The following is a 15945-nucleotide window of genomic DNA, read 5'->3' on the forward strand; positions in this document are numbered from 1 at the left end:
ATGTGACGGCTCCATACTAATTTGATTATCTTAATTTTCTACTTCGATATTTTGGCTCTATGTTTCTTTTTGTTGAAAACAGTAATTCATACAAACTACTAAAGACTGGGTTTTTGAAAATGATGAGAAGCAAAAGAGAGGTAGTAGGTGGGTTTGAAATGTATCAATGTGATGATTTTGTGGTAAAGGTTATGTTTGGTAGCAATGCAATTTTATATATTTGGATTAATGTAAATGTATGTGAATGCAAATTCTGATTTAATTTTGTTTTGAGTATCTAAATTGTATTGCAACCAAAGTATCAAACAAAATAAGATATAATTTGAAACAAAGTGCGTCTCACACCACCGGCCTCACAGCATATTTTGATCGTATATCAAGAATATCTCCCTTATTTGCATTTATTACTTTTGTGGGAAAATATTCTCAATGCATGGTAGGATGTGAAATAGATCATAATGTCATGATTTTCCATTAATGGAACCCTGTGTTACAACAGTAGTAGTATCGTAACAAAAGTGAAATCAATAAACTTATACTGCAATCAAAAACAAATTTATATTCAATTTGAAAAAGAATAGACATATAAATATATTGAGTGCAAAACAAGATATTTGTAAGCCTCATATTGGCAATGTGGGGTCGGAAGGAGATTACAGATAGAGTGGTGGACCACCACTCACGGAGTCACGGGGTGTTACTGTTTCAAATTCAACTTATATGCTCGCACCTAATTTTATTTTGTAACGTAGTGAGTACCGGGACTGGTTTTAAAAAATGACCTCGAAACGGATGACTCGTTCTAATAATAAAAATTGAAAAAAAATAAAAAATAATAAAAATGATAAAAAACTGTTGAATGGATCGATGGTTGGACTGCCTGAATCAATAAATCATTAATCGATTCAATGGTTCCGATTGCCTAAATGATTTCTAAGTCGAACATCGGTCCGACCGTTCGAATCAACGGCGGTTCGAAACCCATGCGGGGACTCTATCTAGCGACTAGAGTGTGTTTGTGTCTCCCCAACTTCATTTCATATTGAATTTGCATGATCATCTCAAGATGTGATCAGTGTACCTACGGTCCCACAATGAAAGATGATCCCAGCCATCCTTTTGGTATATTATTTCTTTTTTTTCTTATAGAACTAGAATGTTGAGAAAAACATGTCAAAACTGACTTTTATTTCTGAATAGTACAGAATATGAGAACATACTCTAGTCTTAGGGAAAAAAATATATGAGAATATACTATTACAAACCAACATTTCCTTTCTTTTTTTCCTTTTTCATTTTAATTAATTAAGTTTATTTTTAAGGGATTGTGGCAACGGCGGCGATCGGTGAGAACTTACGAACGCGGCGGTGGTGGTCGAAGGCTTCGAGGAATGAATACTACGAGGAGGAGGAGACTGAGGAAGTTCACAAGGAATGAAACTGAAACTGTACGATGGCGGGTAGGGACAAGACCCGGGATGGAACGCCGAGCACTCGCCCACTGATCTCTGGTTCGGCAGGCCGTGAATGCAATTGTTGTTTACGTTAAGCACTCCGTTCTTTATCAGATTTCTACACGTTGGTCCCACTGATGTAAAATAGTTGTCGGACAATGACAAATTGACTAGATTCCTCAATGCGCACACTGCCTCCGGTATCTGCCCGTATAGCTGATTCCCGGCAAGGTTTAGCAATTCCATCTTCTCCAAGCAACCGAACGAGCATGGAATGGGTCCCGTCAAAAGATTGTTCCCTGCGTCGAACACTGTCGCCGATCTCAACAATCCGATCTCGTAAGGGAGGCAACCGGATAACTGGTTGTTTAAAAGAAGCACCTCCACCAAGGTGGCAGAAGCGTTACCAATGCTGCGAGGGATCGGACCCACGAACCTGTTGTTTGCAATGGTGAGGTAGCGAACCGGAGTGCTGCCCAGGTTAGCTGGGAGCGTCTGCATGAAGTTGTTGTTGTTTATGAAGAGAACATCCAGCGGTTGAGTAAATATCTGAGCTGGAACTGTCCCGGTAAAGGAATTGAAACGAATGTCCAAGAAGGAAAGCCCGTCCATACCCAGAACGGCCATCGGAAACTGGCCGGAGAACTTGTTGTTGCTTAGGTCGAGCTCGTACAAGTAGCGGAGTTGGGCGATCTTCGGGGAAATGGCTCCCGCGAAATTATTGGTGTTGGCGTGGAAGATAGCAATATCGGGGAGCTGGTCGACGAAGTCATCGAGAGTGGGTGCCCCAAGTTGGTAGCCATTGAAATCAATACCTGCTAGTGCCCTGAGGCTGTTGTCGTCCGGTGGGTGATCACAGTAGAAGCCGGTGTAATTGCAGATTCTGGGGCCTACCCAGGTATTAGTGATGCCATGGGGATCGGAGGTGATGCTTTTTTTGAATCTATGGATTACCGGGTAAACCACGGCAAGCCTTTCGTTTTCGAATATTAGCGGCTCCGGTTCAGGAGGTGGCGGATAATTTGGAGCTTCTGGAGCCGGGGCACTGCCAATGCCGACGCCGACGCCCACCCCAACCCCAACGCTGACTCCGCCAGCACCTACACTGATGCCAAGAGTTCCTGTACTGGTTTCATAGAATGCTGTGTTTTTGAGTCCCTGCGCATGCAAGAAACAAGGAAGGAGAGTAATAATGAAGATGAAAACTAGAGAATTGGTAAAGAGCGGATGGATACAAGTTTTTGCCGTCATAACTATTCTGGTCTCTTTTGGCTTTGCTTTTCTTGTGTTACCGAAGAAATGAGACCAAACATCACCCAAGACTCCAAGAGCAGAGAAGGGAAGAATCTACAGTCTAGAGAGAGAGAGAGAGTGAGAGAGTGAGAGAGGTGGAGGGAAGAATAAATGGACGGATTATTAAGGAGAGCCAGAAAAACAAGAATACAGAAATGGTGGATACGGTTGTTGTCGTCTACTGTTTCATTTTCAGAAAGGTAGACGTACGTTTTCACAGTGTCGCGATTAGCTCCTGTATGTTCTCTCTCTGCTAGATGTTGCTGGGTTAGCTAGCTAGCGACGGTCTACGGATTGAGTGCTGAGGGGCGTGGATGTTTGGATGCAGAATTAGGTCATGCCGGTGAAACCAACCTGACATGAGGTCCCCCTATAAATTTCAGCCCTGGCTACTTGATGAGACAAAGTCGAGTGGAGGATCTATACAAGATAATGCTGTAGATGTCTGATAGAAGTTCCTTTCCATGGAGGGATTATATTGTTAATCAGTATTCGCCCATGCTGGTTTCTTAATTTTTATTTATAATAATTAATCCTCCGCACAGTTCCACAACAGTCCTCACAATACAATGGGTTTTAGGTTTTGACAATTTTAAGCCACCCTAAGAAGCACCGAATAACAACTATATATTACCGTACTGGACCTGACCTCAGCATAAGGAGTGTTTGACAGTGCCTGGCGGGACAAAGGAGTACTGGACAAGCCTAGCCAGCAGCAGACTTCGTATCTGGGCCGTCAGTTTGCTCCCTAACATGGTCTAGGTCCATGCCAATAGAATTGGAGCCAGTTTGAGATGGGCCTCACCCATTGAGATTAAGTGAACAAGAACAAGCTTGACTTTTGGTTCAAGATCATTTTTAGCTGGAAATGATTCAACGGTGGGGCCTGATCCTCTCAGGTCTCAGGTCTCAGCATGCAATAGCCAACAAGTGCACCAGTGAAATACAGCATACAGCTCCTGTATATATTAGTATTACCAATCCATCGGCATATCCAATTCCGGCGGCCTGGTCTGGATTGGACTGAGATCAGTATCACCATTCACCACGTGCAGATGGGCCGGATTGGGCCGTCGTGTTAACAGGCAACTTTTCCACCCGGTTGTTCTTGTGCGAGAAGAGGGGATTGTAGAGATGCCTCAGGTTCAAACAAATAAGAAAAATAGAAATCATACCGTCATTTTTTGCAAATGAACAGTCCTATCTGCAACCAGACCTGAGGTATTTTCTAAATAAACCCCAAACTAGTTGCATTTTGCATTTCCAACATTTCTTCAAGGTTTAGAAACGAAGAAAGTTTCCTGGTTTCAAATGCATTAGGGTCATCGGGTACAAATACGTATGGTATAAATATAAAGTTTAGGAATATAAAAAATAGTAAACTAAAGCACCAAGTTGTTTGGGAGCACTTAAAAAGAGTGGAAAGTGAGTACTTATTCCTATTTAACAAACAAGTCTAAAATAAGTACTTATTTGAAAATAAGCAACAATTGGGTGGTTTTTTTAAGTGCTTATTAAATAAGCACTTATTTCTTTTTCTTGGGACAATACAATTTGCTCTCATATTGTAGCAGCAACTGCTTCTGTGGACTCCTAGCTTTAGGTGTGTGAAGACCACCGTTTAATCCTTTTTTTTTCATTTTATTTTCTTTGTTTTAATTATTTCTCTAACCTCATTCTTTTTTCTCTTGTTTTTTTTTTCAACTATTCTTTATCTGTATAAAATAATATAATCTATTTAATAATATGTATGTGACACACGGGCCTATACGAGTTGCAAGGGTTAGAATCGTTATTTTAATCAAATGTATCAATTTAATATTAAAAATATCAAATATATGCATTTGTTAGGTTAGGGCTATAATTGTTATTTTTGCAAACATAAGTATATTTATGGGATAAGCAGCTCACCAAATTCACCAAACAATGCAACACAAATAAGTATTTAAAATTAAGTATAAGTGATTTGAGAAAAAACCTCCCAAACACTAATAAATTTTATTCAAATAAATACTTAAAAATAAATGTTTATAGAATGAATACTTATTCAACCAACCATTTATTTGCCAAATATACCCTAACGAAACCTCTGTAAATAGTGCAATATTAATAAATCTAGAAACACCAACATGAAGGATTATCTCCTTCCAAGATAGGAACCAACTCAGAAGCAATTTACTCTTATGTAACCGAACCAAACACCAAACTCTTGTCCATCCGGGGTTATTTATTTATTTATCTATTTGTTGGTTTGTTTGAAGAGAAATTGTCAAAAAAAAAAAAAAAAAACAAAAGAGATGATCAAAGCTCCTCTCCTGCCACAATGTCATCAGAAGTTTCATGTGCGTTGCACATTCACGTATGCACACTTGATATAGGAAAAATTAATTTATTAGTCCAACGGTAAGTAATGACATATATGAAGTGGGCAATATCGTTGTTTGAACTTTCAAGACAAAGGACCATTCTTCAACTGCTTCATGTAACTGGATGATTCTTTAGTATAAAATAATGAAATTGAATCCTTGACAGCCTATACACTACACTGTATTAGGATATTTCTTTATAGGGAAATTGTCTAAAAACTCATCATGAGTTTTCAGTATTTCTCAAATTCATCACAACTTTTCAAAATATCTAATCATGTCATTAATTTTACATTAAATATATTAATGGGTGTTAATATATTATCATTTTAACCTTCATAAAAAAATATAAAATATATACAAAATAAATTAACAGGTGTTAATATATTACTATTTTAATATTTAAATATGAAAAAAAGGAAAAAGTTCAAAAATTATTTCAAATATAAAATACATAAAAACATAGAAATTACAAAAAATATAAAAAATTATAGAAATTGCGAACAAAATAAAAAAATATTTTCAAATTATAGAAACTATAGAAATTGAAAAACAAAATCAGGAAATAAAAATTATCGAAAAAACACCAAAATTTATAGAAAAACACAGAAATTACAAATAAATAAATAAAATACAGGAAAATTTATAGATTGTAGAAAATACAAAATGTAAAAAAACAGAAATTATAAAAAACATTGAAAATTATAACAAAATACTAAAATTGCAAAAAACAAGAAAATTGAAAACTGAAAACGACCATTTTTCCTCTAACTCGCCATTCAAGGGTAATTTGGTCATTAAAATTGTTATTTATGCTGACATGGACACCTCTGTTAAGAAGCATTAATGGTGAACTAATGGAATGTGAGTTTTGGAAAATAAAAACTTCTGACATGGTGAGTTTTAGACATTGAAAAGTTGTGGTGGGTTTAAGGGAAATATTATAAACTCATAGTTAGTTTTAGAAAATTTCCCTTTACATAATACTGGATGAGGGCTGTGAGAAGGCCGAATTAATTAATCCTGTACCGTATGTCTAAGTGATATGTTGTTTCAGTGGCACAGCGTATTGCGAATGCGAAGCCGATCATTGTTTTTCACCAAGAGCGGGCTAGCTGCAGATTGGTTTCTAAGGGTGTGTTTGGTTTGAAAGAAAAATATTGTAAAAGGAAAAAATGGTAGGCTTTCAAAGCAAACATAGCCTAAAGGAATGCATGATAAATGGTTCAACTTCAACCATGGCGTAGTAGGTAAAGCCACTTTCTATACTTTGTAGATGTGTTGGTGTTGCTATTTTCTAGATACCAAAATAGGGCATCATTTGGCAAGTCTTTCCATGCGATTTGTTAGCTATTTAAAAGTCTAGAAGATCGTGATTTGCTAGATCTAGTCTAATCACCGAAAGATCGCGTTCCGAAAAGACACGAGAAGCACATTTTGGGATGATTTCAGAAAGCACCAAACCTAGCTTCTCGGCTTTTAGGCCATCTCAAGGCTTCCTCATATGTGTGCCAATGCCCACATGTGACCGAAAATGAGCAGTATCTCTCAATGTTTTTCCCCAACCATTGAGTCTCATTTCTCACATCGGCGCAAACACTCACTCCTCACTTCAGCGCATGATATCTCTAGTGTAAGGAGTGGGCAGGCTGTATGTTATTCCAAGTCTTAAAAGTTGACAAAGGACATGTCTAGAATAGACATTATCATGTTCATCACTTAGCACTCTCTTAAGGGTAGTAAGTGTACTAGGATAACATGGTTCTTGTCAATCCTAAGCAGATTGCAAGGTCATCATTGTTGCACCTCCAAGTCTTTGATAATACTTGTAGCTGAACGCAGCATCAACACCAAATGTTGTGCTCAGATACAAGGAAAAAAAAGACATACAAAATATGAAATAAGAAAAACAAGTTCTACAAGCAAAATTAAATTTAGACTCAAGCAAAGTAAAAGTTTTTTATAGAAATATATAAGATGAAGATTTTCTTGAAAAATAAAAGAAAAATACCACCGGCCATAGTGGACCATGCAATATCCAGACAATTAGGTATCAAGATTCAAGGCTAACATCCACCTAAGTATTCCTAAAATTATGGTATTTTTGCTTGGAAAAAGTTAACCTTATTTGTGAAAATATAGCACAAGTACAAAAACTAGCCTTCGCACATCAGAACATGATAACCAAAAAAATGAAAAACAACTCTTGTTGGTAATGACTATGGGGTGTTTTATTCCTCATTATACAATAAAAAAACAACTTCATTTGGATTTTTTTTACTTTGTGCAGAACTGTGTTGGTGCTATAGATGGTACACGTGTCCATGTATGTGTTCCAACTAGTGAGTAAGTGTCATTTAAACGATGAAGGTTAATCACCACCCAAAATGTAAGGTGTGTATGCTCATTTGACATGTTTACTTTCATTTATGCAGGATGGGTGGGTGTTGCATATGATTCGAAGGTATTTTTTGAGATAATCCAAAATCTAGAGAATATATTCCCTCTGCCACAGGAAGGTCAACAAAACTATCAAATAATTTTGAAATATTTATATCATCAATGCACTAACAAATGTGATTGCAATTTTATATAGGAAAGTATTATGTTGTTGACTTAGGTTACACGAATATGCCTGGATTTCTATCCATATACCATTCAAAGAGGTACAACCTGAGAGACTTTTAAGAGATAGGTGGTTGCCCAAATAATGTTGAAGAGTATTTTAATTATGTGCATTCTTCATTGAGGAATGTCATAAAGTGTTGTTTTGGAGTTCTGAAAGAATGATTCTTAATTCTGAAGTTAATGCCTCCATACCAAATTCACAAGAAAATTAAGATTATGTTTGCTTGTTGTGTATTGCACAATTAATTTCATCCAAATGTTGTGGTTACATTATGTGTATTGGAATTGATTCCTACAAGAGGATGTTTCCATTGAAGGAGAGGGAGTGATGTTCCATGGTGTAGCACAATTCTAATTGAAGTAGGTTCACAACCCACTAGACAAATGAAGCAAGTCAGGGATGAAATCATGTTCAAGATGGCTGAACACTCTAATCTAAGTATTAATCGTAACCAACCAAGAAATAATAGGAGACAATCTACATAACTTGTGTGTATTTTGATTAGACTCTTGAACATTTTGTTTTGTCTATGTTTAAACTATAATATGTATTGCACTCATTGTTATGAACCTGTATCTATTTAAAGTTCGGATGGTATGAATTAATTGAGTATGTGTGAAATGATAGCTATGGTCACTGATGGAGGTAGATTTGGCCCGACCCCTTGGTTGTGCGACACGTGGAAGAAGACAAGATGACCTGGCAGGAACACTAGGTCGGCACGATGACTTAGCACGGCCATATCCCGAAGAGAGGCCCGAACTCCCGAGCTCCTCAAAGAGAGGCCCGAGTTCCCGAGCTCCCCAAAAAAGGAAAACCCGAGCTCTCCCTAAAGGATCCCGAGGCTAACAACGAAGCCCGTGAGGGGCAAGGCCAGGGCCAGCCCACCTCGAGCCAGTTCGGATCATGTGCCAGCACTTCAGGACAGTAGGATCTGCTCATCCGAGCTTAAGACTTCACCTCGCGCACCACTCCGGCACCTCAGCTCCAGGCCGCGCGACTGTGAAACCATATCTGACATCCGTACTATGAGGCAGCACGCCTGATTGATCTGGGTCTGACAGACAGAGATTACGCCATAACGGCCTCTTGCCACTGCCATCTCAGTCGTGGTAGAGACAGCCCTGACAAAGAGGACAGTGGCGGTTTTGTCTACCCCCCCCCCCCCCCCCCCCCCACAGAGGCGGTTATGCCTGACTTAGCAGAAATTTGGGAGCAAGTGCACCAGGTGGCTATAAGAGGCCTTCCTCCCCCAAGGGAAAGAGGTATGTGATATTTTGTGTTTTCTGGTATCGAAATCCATTATTTCCCTTGCCTTCTCTAGAGCACTAACTTGAGCTTCGGAGTGTTCCAACCGGGTTCCTCCCCGGAAATCCCCAGCTTCTTCCTTGTTTCAGGCATCTTCAGCTCCGTCATAGGCGAGGTAACCGGCAGCTAGGTCCGACCGGATTGCGCATTATCAGTCACCGTTCGAAGGGGACCCATGTGTGCATGTAGACAAGGACATATTAAGTTATTCATGGCAAAAACTGAAAAAAAAATTTTGGAAGATGATTTTATAAATGCCCTACTAGTGAGGTACGAAACCAACACAGAAAATATTTGTGAGTAATATTACTTAATATGAAAAATGAGTAGTACAACCAATTTTTGTTATTCTTGTATTTCAACTACATGAATACAACTTCATGTAGGCAGATAATTATACCTCGGAGGAACCTCAAGTGCACATCATCAAACAACATAACATTGCTCATGATAATGCAAACTATAAGAAGGAGATTGCACTTGGAGCCTATGCATGTTGTTGTGTAATGATGTGTTTCATCATTTTGATGATGCTTTTAATTATTAGGGAAAATTTCTTAAACTACCCCTAATGTTTAGGAAATTGACAAGTTATACCCCTATTGTTTTAGTATTGTCTTAAAGTACCCCTACTGTTTTTGACAATTAACTAGCTCTACCCTTACAGTTATCATCTGTTACGTTTCATACACACGTAATAGCACATGGCGTATACTTTTTTTTAAAACCCAATTTACCCTTCACTCTCTTTCTCTTTCTCCTTCTTCACCTTCATTCTCTCCCCTATTTCATCACTGCCACTGCAAAGCGGACCCCACCACCTTTGACCTCTCTCTGTGGAACTTGTTCCATTACCGCAACAGTTACTGCCTTGGTCATCTTTGTTGAGCACCACCTTGCTCTCGAAAGCCACCTCCCAATGGTTTACAAGGATGTAATCAAAGCTGCACTAGGTTAGGAAACACGTGTCATAGAGCTGGATTTGGGCAGTTTTAAGGGAAGTATTTAAGGGAAGAGAGAGAGAGAGAGAGGCCAGAAGGAGGAATAGAGGGTTTGCCTCTACACCACAGACCTTACCGTTCAGGTGCTAGGTGCTAGTTCGGGGCGACGATGGAGGAGGAATAAAAGGTTTGCCTTTGCACGAGAGACCTTCCATTCAGGTGCTAGGCGCTAGTTTGGGTTTCAAATGGCATAGTGTTATCAGTGGTTGTCTGTTCAGCGTTTCGTCCGGTTGGCAATGTGGAAACTCTAGAGACCTTACCGTTCAGGTGCAACCTCCTCTTTTATTCTTCTATGCAGCCTGCAACATAGAGAAGTCTGTTCACGCGGGCTTTCGGCTATTTAGAAGCCCAGAAGCTCGATTTTCGGGGTTTTCCTTTTTGGTAAATGATAGATCTATTTGTAAAAAGACACAGCCCGCAAAAGACACGAAAAGCCCGAATTTGGGCTTTTTCGGGAAGCTTCAAATGAAGCTTCCACAATCTTCTGTCTTCTTCGAACGTGTGCCACAACGCACACGCTTGTGACAAAATACCAATCCTTCGATAAAAACTCTCAGATGTTTCGAGCTCTAGCTCTCAGCTCAGTCATTGTTGACCTGCGTAATATTCTCTTCTTCTTCTTCTTTAAGTGTCTTTTTGCTCTTTTTCTTCTTCATGCGAGCTAATATTTCTCTCCTTTTTGCAGGTATACCATTAGGGTAACTTGCAACGATCAGAGGTTTGAAAACTTGCTAACAAGACAGGTACAACCCCATTTCCCTTCTTTGTCTGGAATTTCTTCTTCGCCTCTTGTTGTTGTTGTTATAGTATAAACCCTTCTTCGTCTGGAACCCCTTAAGCCAACCTACTGCTTCCAGTCCTACAAACACCGTTTCCCTACTATCCTCCCTAATTTTCACCAAAATAGTTTCTCTCTGTTTTCACTGCGGCTCCCTTATTTTCAACAAATTTTGATCATTCTCATTGTTGTTTAGTGTCTACCTGCATAAGTCCCTTCCTTATCAGCACTCTCTTTGAAAAGTAGAAGCTTTTCCAGTGAAGAAAGTCGATATTGTTTTGCCACTTCTGACCGTTGTTCTCTAACTTGTCCTCCTCAGCACGACTTGATCTGAGCGAATGAGACACAATGGGACACCTTCCTTCTAAACCTTTTACTCTTTACTGAGAGAGTTAATTGCTAGCTCAACCTCTTCTTCTCTATCTTGTCTTAACATTAACTCTCAGTGGAACATCCCAACCCCCTGTAATGTAGCTCCCATGGTCATCACACCATCCTCATCCTAAATATCTGCTCTAGACATTATATATCCATGTGTAGGACACGATTAGGGTGGTCTGAGATCAATGTTTGTGATTTGTGTGGTTAAAGTGAGTGACAAGACCCACCTCTCACCTCTCTGCTTTGGAGTTTACACTCGTTATCAGTTTTTTAACACTTATAGATTACAATGCTGCTATGCAAAGCTTTACCTGTGCAGGATCATATTGAGCTTTAGCCTTTGATTCTCTCTACATTTGTCTTAGAGTACAATCATTTTGAATTTTGATTATAGATAGATAAAAAAAAAAAAGATCCAATGCATCTATATATCTATGATCTACCACACATTAGTCCAAAGCAACAAAGAGAAGCACAATTCCACTGTAATTGAATTAATATGATTTAATCTTGCTGACTGACTACTGGTTGTGATTAGAAGGCGGACTGTCTTGTCTAGCCAATAATTCATTTTGGGTGAAGAGCTGTCCTTGTTCATAAGCCCTAGCTTTCTTGCATCATGTCACATTCACTGGGGATTATGAAATATCTTTGACCTATGTAATGGAGTGAATAACAGTTATCACCTAACTGTTTCCTAATGTGCTTATATGCTATCCCTAATATGGATTCCTTACTCACTTATTGTATCCCCAATAAGTTTTGCCAGATGTATACTGATTTTTCTTTGGGCTATGATGCTTTGGAATCCATACTTGAACTCAAATGTTGGAGTAAAGCAATCAATAATATTTGATGCAAAGGCGCAATGTGGAAGCTCAGTTTATTGATCTGGGTGCATTAGAATCATTTCTATTTATTGATTTGGTTGGTTCCAATCTATAAAGATTGGGTGAAACAAATTTTGGCTACTTGGTTCCAATCTATAAAGATTGGGTGAAACAGATTTTGCTCCATCAGAATCATTTCTATTGATAGTTGGTTCCAAGTTATAAAGATTGGTATTTGAACATGTGAGACATAAGTATTTGTAAAAAGCATGCATACACCGACCCTCTAGAAGTACACACTCACCCAATCTAACTCAATTAGGGCCTTAAAAGCATGCTACTTAATCAAATTGGCCTCAAACCCAAACCAGACCGAGTTGCACATCTCTCTAGAGCTTTCATTGTTATTCAAGGCTATAAATGGGTTGCATCCAGATCAAATATATGTAGATTTGAATTCCTGTTAGCAATAATATTTGAATTTAAATGAAATATTATCCATCAGAATTAATTTGGATATTATATATTATCAATAAAATTCATTAAGAATAGTTTTTAATGAGGCTTGACATAGTAGACACTAATGATGATTTCAGTGTAAATTCTTATTTATTTTTGTTTCAGTTTCTACTTTATTTTATTTATTTGCATTGCAGAAAAAAAATAAAACCTAAAGCTAATTAAGGGAGTGTTCTAATGAATACTTCTGATCAACAATGCAATCCACATAGAGTTGTGAAAGACCTACTTACATATATCATATGCTTCTCCACCTGTTTACATATATCATATACTTCTCCACTATTAAATTGTTTTGTTTCATCACAAACTTCATGTTGTAGATCTGATGTAAAAAGACATGTTTACATATACCTCATATTTTTTTAATGTATCTTTCTAAGGTGGTGAACTTGGTTGCTTGGGGGTTGTACCAGCAAGTTTGTTGAAGCTATCAAACTTTGTTTTCTTTTTTTGTTCAGCTTTATATTATAGCCATTTGCATATTTTTTGAGATCATCTACCATAGTTGACTCCTATCATTGCAAGTAATTCCATACTTCTGTTATTTGCTTATTCAACACAAAATTTAAAATGATTCTACCACTTCGATAGTAACTAATGATCTGATTATTATATAGACGGCAAATAGTGTAGTCAATACCACAACATTTGATGATGCACCCATTATTAATGCAAATTGGACTCTTGCGCATATTTTCATAGATTTACTAGTACTTAGACCTGTTCATGGGTCGGGCCGGGCTCGGGCCGGGCTTTTACTCTTCATGAATAGAAATTTGTTAGGCCCGAGCCGGAGCCCGGCCCTGGTAAAAAGCCTGAAGCCCGAGCCTAGGCTTTTACTCACCGCCGGTGACTGTGTTCGTCGGAGCTGAGTTTGTGGTGAGCTGTGACTTTAACAGTGAAAAGCGTGTCAGTTCGCGTCTGAGAGAGAGAGAGAGAGAGAGAGAAAACTCACCGCCGCCGCCGGTGCCTATATTCGCCGCCTTGCCGGTGTCTGAGATTTGAAAGAGAAGTGAGAAGAGGAACGAGAGAGAGAAAGAGAGAGAGAGAGAGAGAAAGAGAAGGATATGACTCACTGTCGGAGTTGTTGCGCTGGTGAATGTTCGCCGCCTCGCCGGTTGTGTGGCTGCCTGAGAGTGTGAGGACTGAGGAGGATGTGAAGAGAAGAGAGGTTCAGCTAAGGGGAAAGAGGTGAAAGAGGTGAAAGAGAAGAGAGGTTCGGCTCAGGGTTTTTTAAGTTTAGTCTATAGGTCGGGCTGGGCCGGGCTTGGGCCAGGCTATTTTGGCAAATCCGGAGCTCGGCTTGAATTTATTGCAGGCTAGGATTTTTGGCCCGAGGCTAAGCCCACGGGCTCATTTGCATGTTCAAGCCCGTCCAGGTCTACTAGTACTTCAAGTACAGAGTGGGGAATGGTTTCTGGGTGTCTGAAACCAAATGGTTGGAAGGATGTTCGACAAAGCTTTTTTGCACAAGTTGGGTTGAAATTCAACACTAAATCCTTCAGTAACAAAATACAAGATCTAAAAAGTAGGTATAAGGAGTTTAAGAAATTAAGGTTCAAACAAATGGGATTTGGCTGGAACGAGAAGCAGATGGTTGTAGCCTCCCCAGAGACATGGGAGAGTTATTTATTGGTATTTTCTAAACTTTGAATTTATTTAGAGATCATCTTTATTTGGAACTTTATATGTATGTAAATGTATATATTGATTAGTGTCCCCTTATCTTTTTAGGCTAACATCAAGGCAAAAATGTTTCGTAGTATGGGTTGTCCAAAGTATAACAGCCTTGAAATTATATTTGAGGGTACCACTCCTATAGGAAGGTTCTCTGCATCTCTAGCATGTAGAATGGAATCTCCACCCTAGAAGGACGGGCATGTCTCTAATGATCCACACCTTGAAGAAGTTCAACAACCATCACCTGGCATTGCTGATTCTACCAATATTGATGGTGATCAAATTTCTACTACAACCACCAAGCAAAATGCTCGTAGGAAGAGGCCATCTGAATTTTCTGATGCAATTTTTGAACAAAATGTATCAACAAATAAGAGATTTGAGAAGTTGGTGGAAGCAATTAATGGAATGAATAAAAAACCAGAGAATCATGTCTCTATGAGCAATGTTTTAGCAGAGTTGAATTCTATTGAAGGGTTGGATCTTAATGACTACCTAAAACTTTATGAAGTGTTTGAGAAGCCAAATGCAAGAGAGTGGTTCTTTAACATGCCTGTTAATCTTAGTTGGGTGTTCGGTGTCCTTAATCGTTAGACTCTTGAATGTTATGTTCTCATCCACGAACCCCTTTTTTTTCAATGTTTTAGGTGAACAATTGTTTAGAATTGTTATGACTTCTTAAACTACTTCATATGTGTAGGATTGAACAATGGTTTCAGTAGATACAATTCATATAGTATTATATGGTTTTGTGGATTGGTTATTAATTATTGTTTGGATGGTTTAATGGATAGGGTAGCACATTTGGTCCTTAATTTATGGCATGCATGTTTGCAATTAATCAAGCATAAAGCCTTATGTTTATATGTAAATGTTGTATCAGATTTACAATAGTTGATAATTCGGCCAAGAGGGTAGTATTGCAAGTAATTTTGGATGTTGTTGTAGATGATGAAGAGTAGCGAATGATAAAATGTCCTCATTGCGAAGGAACTTGAGAAAGAAGAAATGTATCTCTTAAAGACACCTTACCACAATGACATTTTGACTAGGTCAGAGTGGTTGAAAAATGTCATATGCAATGAAGGTAATAGGTGTTTGGAAATGTTTAGAATAACCCCAGAAGTAGGGGTGTTCACGGGTCGGGTTGGGTCAGTTTATTGGGGTTTTCCCAACCGACCCGACCTGGTTGGGTTACCTGAGGTGGAAACTGAAACCGACCCACTGATAGGCCAAATTGACCTGGTCGGTTTGAGTCGGGTTGGGTCGGTTTCGGTTTTGCTCCTATACAAAAGGACACCTAATTGAATTCTAATTGTAATTGTCTAATGGGTTGCCTATTTGGTGTAAAAGATTATAAAAAGTTAGAAACTAGGATAAATTGTCTATTCTAATTGTAATTGCCTAATGGGCCTTCTAGTTCTAGTAGAAGACTAGTTATAGTTAAGTAGGAAACTACTTGTGAAAACCAAAACCAACCCGATATATTGGTTTATATATTTTCCCAACCCGAAACCGACCGGTACTAATGAAAACCCAGCCGACTCGGGTTGGGTCGGTCCGAGTAGGTCGGTTTGGTTGGGTTGGGCATTCTTATGAACAGCCCTACCCAGAAGCATTTGTTAGCCGAGTAAATGCATTGATATAGTGAGGGTGAGTGAAAGATAGTAGATATGTATCCGTTGATGAACAGGTTGGAATTC

The 15945-nt window shown here is 38.7% G+C and overlaps 1 pseudogene across 1 annotated transcript; it reads right to left on the reverse strand.

The window, feature by feature from the left end:
- Nucleotides 1–1159: 1159 nt before the first annotated feature.
- Nucleotides 1160–3214, reverse strand: LOC104601713 (uncharacterized protein At4g06744 pseudogene; annotated as a pseudogene). Its single transcript, XR_016080030.1, has one exon. The product of XR_016080030.1 is annotated as an uncharacterized protein At4g06744 pseudogene (transcript).
- Nucleotides 3215–15945: the final 12731 nt, after the last annotated feature.

This window comes from Nelumbo nucifera, chromosome 1 (assembly GCF_055504915.1).
Source record: "Nelumbo nucifera cultivar China Antique chromosome 1, China Antique-T2T, whole genome shotgun sequence".
In the NCBI taxonomy this organism is placed as follows: domain Eukaryota; kingdom Viridiplantae; phylum Streptophyta; class Magnoliopsida; order Proteales; family Nelumbonaceae; genus Nelumbo; species Nelumbo nucifera.